The following is a 15,173-nucleotide window of genomic DNA, read 5'->3' as shown; positions in this document are numbered from 1 at the left end:
GTCACCACTACTCTTCCCTCGAGCACTCTCATACCCCCTATTTTATCGTACAGAACAATATATTGAATATAATACTTTAGCCCACAATCAGGAAGGTAAGACTTCAGCACAATTTTGAAAGGAAAACTTCATAAGGAGTTTTCCTTTACAAAATTACTTTCAAACCTGGAGATACTTTGCAAGCTCTGCAAGGAAGCTCATTATTTCCTTTCATATCTATTTTTTTGTCATGTTTCATGTACTGTTTATAATTTTTATGCATCCTTTGGTAAGGATGCCTTTGGTAAGGACCCAGATGCCTCTGGGTTATCAAGGACAGACTGAATGGGGGGGGGTGTTTTTATCTCTGCAATTATAGACATGCTTTTTATTATGAAAGCCAAAAAACAAGTCAATGGTCTGCAGACAGATTTATAGAAAACTAGTCTTTAAGCCCTTTACATTAACAGGTGCTAGAATAGATGTGTGTGTCTGTCTTTCTTTCTGTCTCTCTCTTTCCTCGGCTGTCCACTACCACCCGTTGCCTGCTCCCCCCGTCCAGCAGTAGCCCTTCTACTACCTTTTACCTCCCCCGTGTCCAGCAGCACCCCTTCACTGCTCCCCCTGTCCAGCAACAGCCCTTCTCCCTTCATTTTACCTCCCCCTTGTCCAGCAGCACCCCTTCCCTGCTCCCCCTGTCCAGCAGTAGCCCTTCTACCTTCCTTTTACCTCTCCCCTGTCCAACAGCACCCCTTCACTGCTCCTCCTGTCCAGTAGCAGCCCTTCTCCCTTCGTATTACCTCCCCCTGTCCAGCAGCACCTCTTCCCTGCTCCCCCTGTCCAGCAGCAGGCCTTCTCCCTTTCTTTAACCTTCTTCTCCTTTCCCTGCTTACCCTGTCCAGCATCCGCTAGCCCTGGCAGCCTCGGGGCTTTTGCTAGGCCGGCCCACCTCGTATTATCAAAGTGGGCTGGCCTTGCAAATGCCCCGCGGCTGCAAAATGAAACCGCGGCTGCTGTATTTGCTGGTCCAGGGGTGAGAAGAGGCGTCCCGGCAGCAGCAGCGCAGGAAGTCAGCCGGCATCGGAGATTGGGGCAGGAGGCAGGCAGTGCGCATGTGCGGCATGGAAGCACACATCACGGTGGCAGGGATCACGGCATCATAAGTGCACATGCGCGCTTAGGGTTTTATTATAGAGGATAAAAGTGTTCCCTGTGGGTTTTACCTGAGCTTCTGCAAAGCTAAAATAGAACCAGTCTGTGAAGGAACAATGGAATTTAAAATAGGAGGTTGAATAAAACAAAAAAGAATTAGGCAGGTTGTGGGAAATAGTGATGAGAAGGAGCAAAAGTAGAAGAGTAAGAAAATGGTGTGGAGTAAGGTGAACAGCAGAAAAGAAATTAGAGTGAAAAAAATTGAAATGAAGAAAAAAAGAATTAAAAAGGGAAGGAGAATAAAATAAGGCAGAGAGAACAAGTGAAGAGACAATGATAGAGAGCATGGAATAGAGAAAGAGATGAAAAGGAGATGTAATGGTTGGTGGCATGAGAGATGGTGGTGATCATTTACTATATGAGTGTTGCTGGTGTTTTTTGGATTTTCTTCATATAGAATGTTTCATATCAAATGGAAAGGGGTCATTAAGACTGTGCCCTCTCTAACTAGGATCTCATTGCCAATCTACCAAACATACCCCCCTCCCCTCCTTCTACTAAGCCGCGTTAGTGGCTGCCCCACAACAAATGCTTCGATGCAATTACTGCAGTAGTCACTAGCACAGCTTTGTAAAAGGAGCTCTTAGATAGGTATGCCACCAAGCCTGTACCAAGCCAGCCAGAAGAAGGGAGCTCTGCTTTTGGTTTTGATAAGGAACCATCCATCCCACTAGAGCAGTGGTATCAAACTCAAACCCTTTGCAGGGCCACATTTTGGATTTGTAGGTACTTGGAGGGCTGCAGAAAAAAATAGTTAATGTCTTATTAAAGAAATGACAATTTTCAATGAGGTAAAACTCTTTATAGTTTATAAATCTCCCCCCCCCCCCGAAGGCCTGCATGTTTCCCCTTCTTTGCAGCGTCCTCCAGCTTCCCCCCAGGCCTCTTGGTCTTAGTTTCAGCTAATTACTGCAGCCTGCAGAGAGGGTTGCCGGTGCTGTAGTGTTTCTTACAGGCTGCCATCGGCCTCCACAGCACGTTCCTTCTGCCGTAGTCCTGCCCCTCCTCTGACATCAGGGGCAGGATTGGGGCAGAGGGAATGTGCTCCTGAGGAACGCGATCCTCTCTGCAGGCTGCGGTAATTATCTGAAGGTAAGAGTGGGAGGCAAGGGGGGGGAAGCCAGAGGATGCAGCAAAGAGTGGGCAGCACTAGTACAGACAGCATTAGTACAGACCGCGGGCTACAAAATAGTACCCGGCGGGTCGCGAGTTTCAGACCATGATGTCTTGCTATCCTTTCTAGTAACCAGCACTCCACTGTATTCAACAGACATTTGAGTTCTACCCATGGAGACACTGAATGCTGATTTGCTGCAGTGGAACCCCCAGCAAGAGGAGATTAGACCCAATAAATTGCTTGCTGAGAAGAAGAGCTTTGGTGCTTCATTGGAATCATCTGCACCTGTAGTGGTGACTTTAGAGATTATTTGACAGGTTCTACAAAAGCTTGACTCAACAGTTTCAAAATCTATTTAGGAGATTTGAAACCCTGATGGTAATGTGGATTTATTAACACAAAATTTGGAGAAAGTTAAATCAGACTGTTCTGAGCAAGTGAAGCAAGAACAAACTGAAGTTAAAGATAAAGATCTTAGAGAGACAATGGTTGTGAAAATTAAGGATAAGACTATAATTCATTGAAAGACAGAACAGCTGGAAAATCATAATAGAAGGTTAAATCTGCATGTTTTGAACTTCCCCAAATTTGTGAAACTTCCTTGATTGAGAATCTTAAAATTCTCTCTGAAGCTATTTCGCCTATTACAGTAATAACATTTATTATTTGCTAGTTAATACTCTTACAGAGGTAGAATGCCAAGATCAAAGTCAAGTTTAAGCAAAAGAGAGAGGGAATGATTTAGCGAATTTTGAAAATTAATTCTCGGATGTGACTTTGTTGGTATCTCTTGTTTTTGAGTAAGTTCTGAACTCAATAATAAGACTGTATTTCTGGAACTATTTAGGAACTCATTTCCCTGACCTCTCTAAGGACAGGATCGTAGCTCTATGCCTTGCTGAACCATGTTAATATTGATGCTAGCTTTTTACCAATATATACATATTATGAAAAAGCTTTCAGAAGCAGACCCTATGAATATAGGGCAATGGAGTAATGGTAGAGAAAGAGTTCAAGAATGTACAACTCTTTTAGAATCAGAAACTAAATTACCTTGGTTATAGAACAGTAGGAGAAATTATGTCTTACCTGATAATTTTCTTTCCATTAATCCACACAATTCCAGAACTTGTGAGTAGTTATGTCCATCAACCAGCAGGTAGAGATATAAAGCATATAACAAGCTGTTCTTCAGTGTTTACCCGACAAGCAATGTGGAAAACTGGACTCCAATACAACAACCTTGAAAAAACCTACAACAATTGGAAAATAATTGAGAGAGAACCTTCTCTCACTCCCCAGGGCAGGCCCCAGAAGCAGTGAACAGTGAGGAGAAACTTGAACCTCGGGCATTTTCTGATACTCAAACCAAGAACATGCAGACAACCTGGTGGGCCTCGGAATTGTGTGAAGGACTAATGGAAAGAAAATTACCAGACACAACCATCTACTTGCTGGAAGCTGTGAAACCTTACAGGGCTTATGAGTCACAGTTTGTTTTGTGCTTTCTATCTCCACCTGTTGGTCGATAGGCATAACTACCAATAAGTTCTAAAACTGTGTGAAGCAACAAAATGGAAGTTATCAATACTCAGAAAACAAAGAGAACTGCAGACACAATGTTTATTATGTCAATAATAAATGCGGTTAATGTTACCACCTTTCAAACAAACCTAAGGACCCGACACAGTCCGTGTTTCGGTAAACACTCCTTCTTCAGGGGTCCAGGGTTGTTAAGGCTTGAATTAAACTGCAATAAAAAGTGATCATAAACATAGGCCTGTGAGAACTCTGGAATAATATGCACCAACATGCTTTTTTGCCAAGCATGTTGGTGCATATTATTGTTGTTAATCTGTGGTTAATATAGGTGGTGCCTAGAACTGGAACTACAGAGAGTGAATAGCCTCAAACATTTTTTTAATTTTCTTTTAATATGTTTGTTGCATTTATTTTCTTTAGTCAAGTCAACAATAGAGTAACTAATACATTTATTTATTTGCTCTAGACGGTACGAGTGCATCATAAATAAGCAATAATGCAACTGACACGTTTGATGTTTTATCATTTTTCTATAGAGAAAATGTGACTGTAAAATGGCAAGGTTGGAGAAATTATGATGACTTTTCTGTGTTGGGGACTCCAGTAGAATATATTACATCTGTACATGCTTTTTTCTCCTAATAAAAGCTACATTATATTGACAGCCTCATAAACTATAAACATTTAAAAATAATATATGAAAATACGTGTAACTTATAAAAAATTTTGTATAAAAGGCACATACCTAATATCATAGACACTTTTGGACTCTCAGTAAAGCACCAAAGAAATATTGGGCACACCAGGGGACCTTATTACTAAGCTGTGTTAAGCAGCTAGTTTGGGTCATACCATGTGGTAGACATTATTAGCAAGGATTCTCACTCCATGCTATCTAACTTACGCCTAAGTAGAGCAGTAGCCTAGGGTTAGAACACTGAGCTTGTCATCCAGGACAGACTGACTCCGATCAAATCAATCCTCCATTGCTTCAGGTACAAAATTAAATTGTGAGCCCTCCAGGAACAAGGAAATTACCTAGTATACCTGAAAGTAACTCACCTTGAGCTACTATTGAAAAAATGTAGTATATAACCTGCATTAGCTGCTTAAAGTTGGTAGGGACAGGAACTTGGTATGACATGGCATGACATGGGGGAAGTCAGAGGAGTGGCCTGCTGAGACATGATAACATGGCTGCATCTACCAATAGTGTATCCACAGGTGTAATAACATCCCCCTCATGCACCCTCCTTCCCAATTTGATCCCACTTTATTAGTTGCCTTCAAATCTGATCCTGCTTTAAGATTCGCTCCAGCACAAAGCCTTTCCGCCATTTTCACAAGCCAACTCTGGACACCCTGCCCTGCTCCCCCGAACTTCCAACCATCCCTGGGACCTACCCATGGGGAACTACTGGTCTTCAGTTTCTAATGATGCCAAAGACCCCTTAGTGGTAGTGTCATAGTACTAAAAAAAATAAAGGGACAGAAAAATTCTTCCTTGCCTGAACTTAGTGAAATAGTAGCTTTAATGCATAAACAGTAGCTTTACTTCATAGCCAGTTTGTGAGGGAATAATGGGACATAAAATAGGAGATTGAATAAAACATGCAGAATCACAAATATTAGAAGACCCAACACAACCAGTGTTTCGGCGAGTAGGCATCTTTATCGGGGGTCTAAAAATCCAACAAATAACAATAAATATATATATATATCCAATAAGTACCAATAAAATATTAAACCTCCCCCCCCCACACTCTTTTACAAAGCCATGCTAGTGGCTGCTACTGCGGTAACTGCCCTGAATCCCATAGGGATTTAAAGGGCTTCAGGGCTTTTGCACATGGCAGCCACTAGCACGGCTTTGTAAAAGAGGAAGGAAATGCAGAATACAATCATTATAAAAGTGAATATAAAAAGAACATCAAACAAATATAAAATATTTATAAAAATATAAAACAGGCTCCAAAATAAATAATAAATGATAAAATATAAATATATTTCAAAGAGGACAAATCTATATAAAAAAAATCATCACTATTATTAATGAATATTAATATATAAGGCCATTTTATACTAAGCCACAGTAGAGGGTTCTACCATAGCCTAGGGTGTTAAATGCTTTGACATGCAGAGGAATTCTAGAGATTCCCTCCAGCGTTTCCCTTCGAGAGATCATGCTAGCAAATGTCGTGTGTACAAAACTCTCCATGAACTATACACAGGAAACCCCAATGCATATTGTCACTTCCTTGCCTTAACCATGTCCTTGTAACCTTCCCATCCACACATGGATGCGTATTGTGCTCATTTCTGGTCACTTTATCTCAAGAAAGATATAGCGGAACTCGAAAAGGTTCAAAGAAGAGCGATCAAGATGATAAAGGGAATGGAACTCTTCTCGTATGAGGAAAGACTAAAGAGGTTAGGGTTCTTCAGCTTGGAAAAGAAAACAACTGAGGGGGAGATATGATTGAAGTCTACAAAATCCTGAGTGGTGTAGAACGGGTACATGTGGACTGATTTGTTACTCCATCAAAAATTACAAACACTAGGGGACATTTGAAGTTACATGGAAATACTTTTAAAACCAATAGGAGGAAATATTTTTTCACTCAGAGAATAGCTAAGTTCTGGGATGCATTGCCAGAGGATGTGGTAAGAGCAGTTAATATAGGAAGTTTAAAAAAAGGTATGGACAAGTGTCTGAAAGAAAAGTCTGCTATTGAGACAGACAGGAAGCCACTGCTTGCCCTGGAATGTTGCTAAATGGATACTGGGCTAAATCGACCATTGGTCTGACCCAGTAAGGCTATTCTTATGTTCTTAAGTACAGTATGTGTGCTGTGAAAGTGTGTGCATAATTTTACCCTCTGAGAAAAAGGTAGTTGTCACCTAGGGGGATTTGCCCCGGCCAAATTCTTTTGAAAACTGCACAAATTCAAATAAACTTACATAATTTCCAGTGAGTATATTTTTTCTCAATATGACAAAAGTGGTTAACATGGAGGATTTACCATGCAGGGTTCTGATAAAATTTATAGCAAATGATTTATTTTGGAAACCTAAACTTGAACATTTCAGCTAAATTTTCATTCCAAGTATACAAAATGATCGTGTTTTTTTTTGTATACAGGTAAAAACTGTTTGCATATATTACAGCTTCTCTGACAAAGCAAAGGAAATGTATCTCTAGGCCACTAATTAGAAAAAATATCCAGGTAAACGCATTTGGGTTATTTTTATTGTCTGATAGTGCACATGAATTATTAAAATATACTCTCATCTTTCTTTACAAGTATTTGCTTTTTTATCAGTCTGGATCACTTTCAATCTAATTTTAATCATGAAGTATTTAACAAATCTAAAAATATTGGGTTCTTTTTACAAAACTGCAATAGATTTCTACTGTGGGTCAGTGAGGTAAATTCTCAGATACTCATAGGAATTCTAGGAGCATCAGAGCATTTACCTCGCTGGCCTGTGCTAGAACCTTCCACCGCTGCTTTGTAAAAGGTGACAATTGTTAGCTGTCTTTTAAAATATTCTGATAAAATACATGTTTGAGCCTGTGTTTTTTTAAAAAAGGAATACAGCATTTATAAGTTCAATTCTATTTTTGTGTCAATGCTGCCCTCTGTTGCCCAGTCAAAAATGAAACAACACAGCTTACAACAATGTGAAAAATTACAACCACATCCACAAATTACCTCAGCATGTGATGTTTATACAGCATAATAGCATGTAGCGAGCAATGTACTGGTTTCACATTTATTTCACAGAAAGATTCATAAGCATTGAGAGAATGAATTGCCACATTTCAGAGTTGTAATTTATAAAAACCACTATGAACTATCTTGCCATTTATGTGGTTTCAACCAATTTCCTGAAAAACTAAATCATCTTTAATAATAATGCTAAATGAAGAGTTGACTCAGGGCTCCTTTAATCAAGCAGCAGTAGAGTGTGTTACTGCGGGCTGGTGAGGCAAATGCTCCGATGCTCATAGGAATTGAATGAGCATTGGAGAATTTACCTCACCTGCCCGCAGTAAAAAGCTCCACCGCAGCTTGATAAAAGGGGCCCTCAATTTTTCAGATAAGAACATAAGAATTGCCGCTGCTGGGTCAGACCAGTGGTCCATCGTGCCCAGCAGTCCGCTCATGCGGCGGCCCTTAGGTTAAAGACCAGTGCCCTAACTGAGACTAGTCTTACCTGCATACATTCTGGTTCAGCAGGAACTTGTCTAACTTTGTATTGAATCCCTGGAGATTGTTTTCCCCTATAACAGCCTCCAGAAGAGCATTCCAGTTTTCTACCACTCTCTGGGTGAAGAAGAACTTCCTTACATTTGTAAGAAATCTATCCCCTTTTAACTTTAGAGAGTGCCCTTTCGTTCTATCTACCTTGGAGAGGGTAAACAACCTGTTTTTATCTAAGTCTATTCCCTTCATTATCTTGAATGTTTCAATCATGTCCCCTCTCAGTCTCCTCTTTTCAAGGGAAAAGAGACCCAGTTTCTCAAATCTCTCACTGTACAGCAACTCCTCCAGCCCCTTAACCATTTTAGTTGCTCTTCTCTGGATCCTTTCGAGTAGTATTGTGTCCTTCTTCATGTACGGCGACCAGTGCTGGACGCAGTATTCCAGGTGAGGGCGTACCATGATAACCTTCTCCAATCTGTTTGTGATCCCCTTCTTAATCATTCCTAGCATTCTGTTTGCCCTTTTCGCCACTGCCGCACATTGCACAGACGGCTTCATCAACTTGTCGACCAGTACTCCCAAGTCTTTTTCCTGGGGGGTCTCTCCAAGTACTGCACCGGACATCCTGTATTTGTGTACAAGATTTTTGTTACCGATATGCATCACCTTACACTTATCCACGTTAAACCTCATTTGCCATGTCACGGCCCATTTCTCGAGAATGTTTATGCCATGTTGCACGTTTTCACAATCCTCCTGTATCTTCACTACTCTGAATAACTTCGTATCATCTGCAAATTTAATCACCTCACTCGTCGTACCAATTTTCAGGTCGTTTATAAATAAGTTGAAGAGCACGGTCCAAGCACCGAACCCTGCGGCACTCCACTCGTGACACTTTTCCAGTCCGAGCATTGTTCATTTACCCCCACTCTCTGTTTCCTATCCACCAGCCAGTTTTCTTCCAGGGTAGAGGTAAAATGGTTCATTTTCAGATGTTATAGCAAAATACACTAAAGTGTAGCTTCTGCAAAGGGCACCCAAAATACGGATGCTAAATAAGAATATAAAAAGTCCAGTAGCCCGTTCTCACGGTGGCCAATCCAGGTCCCTAGTATCTGGCCAAAACCCAAGGAGTAGCAACTTTCCAGCATCTCAAAGAATCTGTTGTAGATCCAGGTGGGGGAATGGGGAATTTTCAGCATGTGTGGTGCAACTGTCCTTAGATTGTTCTGTACTGGGGAATGGTTCAACAATTGATGTCTGATGCTTTGCACACTCCCGTACCATTGCAGATGGATGCTTTCTTAATTATTATTATTATCCTGCTCGGGGGTTGGACCATGAGCAAGCTCACTTTGTGACACTGGTCGCTACGGCTGCCAGACTGTGTGTGGCCTCCCTTTGGAAACAATCAACTCTTCCTGCACAGTCTGATCTTTTGCTCAGAGTGGACCATGTATATCTCATGTCAAAACTAACTGCATTGAGGACTGACACTTGTGGGTCTTTTCGCCGCATTTTGCGCCCTTATGGTAGATGGAGGAATATTTCTTAATTGTTTAGGACGTTCGTTCTAAAGCCCTTAGTCCTGTCCGTGGCTTCCTTGTATTGTATTACAATGAAGAGTATCACTCGGGGGGGGGGGGAGGTAGGAGTGGGGTGTTCTGCTGGAAATTGTTTTCCTATTGCTGTTGCCATTCTGCCTGTGTATGTTGTTTTCTATTGGTGAATAAAGTATAAAAAAAAAAAAAAAGAGCATGCATGAAATACTGATGTCCATGGTGCAGGAATGCTGCCACAGATTGCCAAGCTTAGCAGGACACCTTCAGAGGAGAGGTCTTCAGCTGGCAGGACTCGGGGATCTCTACTAGCTCAGGTATCTATATTTTAAGTTGAGTTGGGAAAGTTAAGAACCTAAGAATAGCCATTCAACGTCACACCAATGGTCCATCTAACCCAGTATCCTAGGTCTCTTAGCACTTATGCTTTTTTATTTTACTGTCACCAGACCATGTTCCTGACATGTAATAATACCTGTGTGCCTCACTATGACAGTGTTGATGGCTGTGGTACTCCATTTTCACTGACCCAGGGTCTAGGCTCTAGTTTATCAGCGCCACATCTGTCACTAGTGTAGCTAGTTGTGGAGCTGCTGGGATATGATTCACTTTCATAGTTAGAGACCCGGCTTCCAGTTCCCAGTTGCTATACTGCCAAGCAAACACAATGTTGCCTCTGATTTGGTAGCTGGATCCTGAACGCCTTGCTTCCCACACCACACAGTGCTCTTCTTTTTTGAGGAGCTGTGAACCACACTACATAAATGGCACAAACACCAAGGCAAGCACCGATAGCTTTCCTTTCCTTCCTCTCCTTTTCCCTTTCCCCTCTCTAACCCTGTTAACCTGAAGTGTGAATGTTTTACCTTCTTGTCCATTTTATAATATTCTTTTCAGCTGCTGGGATATGATTCACTTTCATAGTTAGAGACCCGGCTTCCAGTTCCCAGTTGCTATACTGCCAAGCAAACACAATGTTGCCTCTGATTTGGTAGCTGGATCCTGAACGCCTTGCTTCCCACACCACACAGTGCTCTTCTTTTTTGAGGAGCTGTGAACCACACTACATAAATGGCACAAACACCAAGGCAAGCACCGATAGCTTTCCTTTCCTTCCTCTCCTTTTCCCTTTCCCCTCTCTAACCCTGTTAACCTGAAGTGTGAATGTTTTACCTTCTTGTCCATTTTATAATATTCTTTTCAGCCCCTCAGTACACTTAGAAGTCCTGGTGCTCCCAGAAGTTCTGGGAACTCCCCCCCCCCCCCCCCCCCACACACACACACTACACTAAAAATTCCCAAAGAAAGAACGGGGGTTTTCAGTGTAGTGGGGGGTTTCCCCACACACACACATACCCCAACTGGAGCACCAGGACTTCTAAGTCCCCCACAGCCCCCCTCAGAGCGCAAACCTGAAGGCCTGAAACCGGCAGAAGCAGCACAACACATTAGTCCTATGCACAAATGTTGCTGCAGGATTGTCAGCGCGCCAATGTTCAGCGCGCTTTTAAGAGGTCACCCTTTTATTAAAGTTTTAAATATAAACTGCCTTGACCAGATTCCAGATAAGGTAGTAGAGCAAATATGTCCAATAAACGATATAATACAAAAGGTGTCATGAGCCACAACTGGATCATTAGATTTTTCTGATATTTGTCTAATTTGACCAGAAAATGTATTGATAAAATTTTGTACTTAAGCCTCTTTGATTAGTCCAGATCAAGAAACCAATGCTCATTAAAAACTGTATAGCAATTCACAATAGTTTTTGTGACCTCTTGCAATGCTTGGTTTGGTTTTTTTTCTAATGAAATTGTCTCTGCCATTTTAATAAGTACCTGTTCTCTCTATTTCATATCACTATTCGGAATTTTTTACATTTGCTTTTATATAAAACTATGCACTATGAAAAATCAATAGAGTGAACAAAGTTATACAGTAAAATTAGGTCTTGCCTACCCAAACTACAGTTATTTAAAAAAATGTGCTAGGAACTACAGCCACAGATATGTGCTGCCTAAAGGAGATGTTGGATTCCCTGTTGCGTCTCAGTGTTTTTATTCACTTCTCCGACACAGAATACATCGCATTTCTACATATCTGCCAATAAATGATAATATGTGATGATGGATAATTGAAAGCAGGTGTTTTGTTTGCTTCATTCATTGACACCACCGCACTTAGATATCACTTTAATAAATTAAGTGTGAGTTGCCATATAATGTATATTGATTTTTTTTGCAGAAAGACTTTCTGAAATGCACTGAAAGAACTGCATTAGCACTAACACAGGTACGTAAGGAGCAATTTTCTACCTTTCAGCTTAGGTGCATAGCCTGAGCATACTTTGCACCTAAAGAAATTCTTTATAGAAAGAGCGGTGGATGCATGGAACAGTGGAGGTAGCAGAAATAAGGAGCATATCTGAATTAAGAAAGCATGGGACAAGCTCAGGATCACTAAGAGAGAGGAAAGGATAATAGAAATTAATAGTTGGGATGGATGGACACATTGGATTAGCCATATGGGAGTTGATGATCAGCCAGAAGTGTTCAGCGTTTTGCTGACTGCTACCGGCATTATACCCAGAAATTTAATGCCGAGCCATGTCATGTCCAAGCTCTGGCACTGAATTTCTAAGTGTACGAGGAGGCACTGAAAAGTTCTCAGTCCAACCAACCAATTTCCTAAATTCTGAGTGTTATTTTGCCACTGTAGCTGCAAAGCACAGTTACTCACTGTAACAGGTTGTGGCAGAGCATGACACAGTGCTCAGGAAAGGATTTATACAACCACACGTATTACACTTTGTAGTGTTCAGAACAAAAAAATAACTCTTTATTAAACAGCAGGGAAGAAAGAGCCTGTTTCTTCACAAGTTTCTCTTAATGGTTTCTTTTCCTCCGAAACAGCTATGCTTTCCAACTTTCCCACTACTTTCCTTTGACATTCTCAGTAGCGCTTGCCACACCCCAAACCAGTCTTTATCACAGTTGCAAGAAACAGTTTTGTGCAGCATTCAATCACAGCTCTGGTCAGGCATTAGAATACAGGCAGAGTTTTTCACATAGGAGAATCTTATCTCCAGCAGATTCTATCAGCAAACAGGTCAGCTCTTCCATACAGCTTCCCTAACTCCTATGTTTCCTCTAGGGCCTCCATATGCGGGAAAGCTGGTCCACGAATAGAGCCCAAATACCCTCAGCGAAGCTGTCAGTGACTGTTTCACCTTGTACAGTCTTTCTTTCTCAGCTCAAATAGCATCGGCTTCCCCAGGGCTTCTGCCTTAGCCTCTAGGGGAAAGCTAGGAAGTTGCTTTCTCTTCCACCAGGGACCCTCCCCAATGATTGTCCTCTGTGGCAGATAAACACCTCCCTGCTGAACCCCGCCCTCTGACTCAGCAGGGTTACCTTGTTAAGGTCACTCAGCATTGAGCTATAAAATCCAGTGTGGTCTACTCTGAGACATGTGTAGTCCACTCAGTCTTGGGCTGGCAGCCCCTGCTGTAAGGAGGTAGAAGGGAATTTTGCCAAGAAAATGAAAGCATTGTTCCTGTTGACTAGAATAGTTTTATAGGAAAAAAGTAAAAAACTCTAGGAAGGAGAGAAAGTCATTACTATGGATTATAGAATGTAAGTGGAAACATTGGCAGACTGAGGCAAAGCCACATGATAAAAATGTGCCTGTTATGGCCTGTGAAAGAGAACTGGTATGTAAAGAACTGGTATGTAAAGAAAAAAAGTCAGTGCAAGGATAGAGAGAAGTAGAATTTCTCATGAAATGTGCTGGGAAAAATAACAAAAAGGAAACCAGCAAAGCTATTTTGTAATTTTAGAACTGGCACATGGGGAATGAAAATGTTAGAGATCCCCTTAGGTAAGGAAAACAAAGAGGGATATGCAAATGTATATGCAAAAATTGACCTCATCTGTTATTGAAGAGGAGAGTAATGAGCTCAGAAACTTGAGGATCAAGTAAGAGAGAAATAGGACTGTTTCCTAATTAATGGAAGGAATGGTGGAAAGATGAGCTACCATGAATCTGGTTGCAAATAGAGGAGAAGTACAACAAGAAAAAACATGTGTACCCATGGAAATGAATTGCAGAATGATCGAAGGGCAGTTCCAGTCTCCTCAATTTCAATTTTTATTTTTTCATGAGAATAGAAAAATAACTGGACAGTAAAAGCAAAGCCATTTGGCTGTGAACTCATGTGTCTAATCTATCTATTAGAAGTGACCTGCAATTTGCATTTGGATGCTTGCCACCAAATGATTATAAATTTACCCCGGAGCCAAGAAATATCAACTGAAAGTGATGTAACAATGTAGGGTTGAGCATGAGGATAACAGAAATGTAAAGAGGCATGTGTCTGTGAGTGAGTTAGAGGTGCTTCATGGGTCTTTATTTAGAAGCAAGAGAGGTAGTCAAGGCTACAAAAAAGAAGGGAGTCCCGAAGTAATAGAGAAAATAGAGGAATCGTACAACCAGAAAGGAAAAAAAATATATATATATGGTTGCACAGAGCTTTGTGGTTGAGAGAAACACTGAAAATAAAAGATAAAAGGGCTGGCAATAGAATGCAAAGTTCACTAGGCCAGCGAAAAAGAACCGTATACTCAGTATGAGGTATTATGTTTGCATTGCAGCAATGCAAGCCAGAGAAACGATGCAAAGCCCACAGTGTTGGAATTAGCATTTGCAGCTGGAAACATATAGGGCTCCTTTTACTAAGCTGCGTTAGGGCATTAACGCGTGGAATAGCGCGTGCTACAATGCCACACACGCTAGACGCTAACGCCAGCATTGAGCTGGCATTAGTTCTAGCCGCGTAGCATGGGGTTAGCGCACGCTAATCTGCTGCGTGCACTAAAAACGCTAGCGCACCTTAGTAAAAAGAGCCCATAATGGAATTATAAGTGGAGGAAACCAAGCATTCATGTGGAAATGAAAAGAATAGTACCACACAGAATAAAAGGCAGAGAGTAGGTTTTGAACCCCTGTAAAGGGAGTGCTTAGCAACTACTGCCTAGAGAGTAGGTTGCAAAATGTAAAAGAAGTAGAAAGTGACTTGGTAGAAGAAGAGGTCGCCATGAGCCACAAAACTAGTATCGCAGAATGCAGATGGTAACATTGTGAGAGAACCGAGATAAGGTTTGATTGTAATTCTCTTGGATCTCAGCATACCATATTCACCACTAGGCCATTTTGAATTCTAGGTGGAGGAGATTTTATATACTCCTGGCTGTAGCTAGGAGGTAAGTTCTGTTGTTTTCTGTGAGCCACAGAGAAAAATGGATAATCAGGAATGAATTGACATTAGTAGATAAACATAACTCCACAGTGGGTTAAGAACTTGCAACTGAGAATAGAGTTGAAGTGGGAGTTGAACCAGGAGCAGTCTAGAGTGCACTGCACATGATCACTGAGCGATGGTTCAAATGTGCTCTCTTGTCTCTGGGAGACTGTTCTCCTTTAGCACCTGGAATTCCCAGGTGGTCTTTCATCAAAAGACTAATCAGGTTTGACCCTGCTTAGCTTCCGAGATTA

The sequence above is a fragment of the Geotrypetes seraphini genome, chromosome 4 (assembly GCF_902459505.1).
Source record: "Geotrypetes seraphini chromosome 4, aGeoSer1.1, whole genome shotgun sequence".
Lineage (NCBI taxonomy): Eukaryota > Metazoa > Chordata > Amphibia > Gymnophiona > Dermophiidae > Geotrypetes > Geotrypetes seraphini.
Note: the sequence above shows the minus strand (reverse complement) of the source record.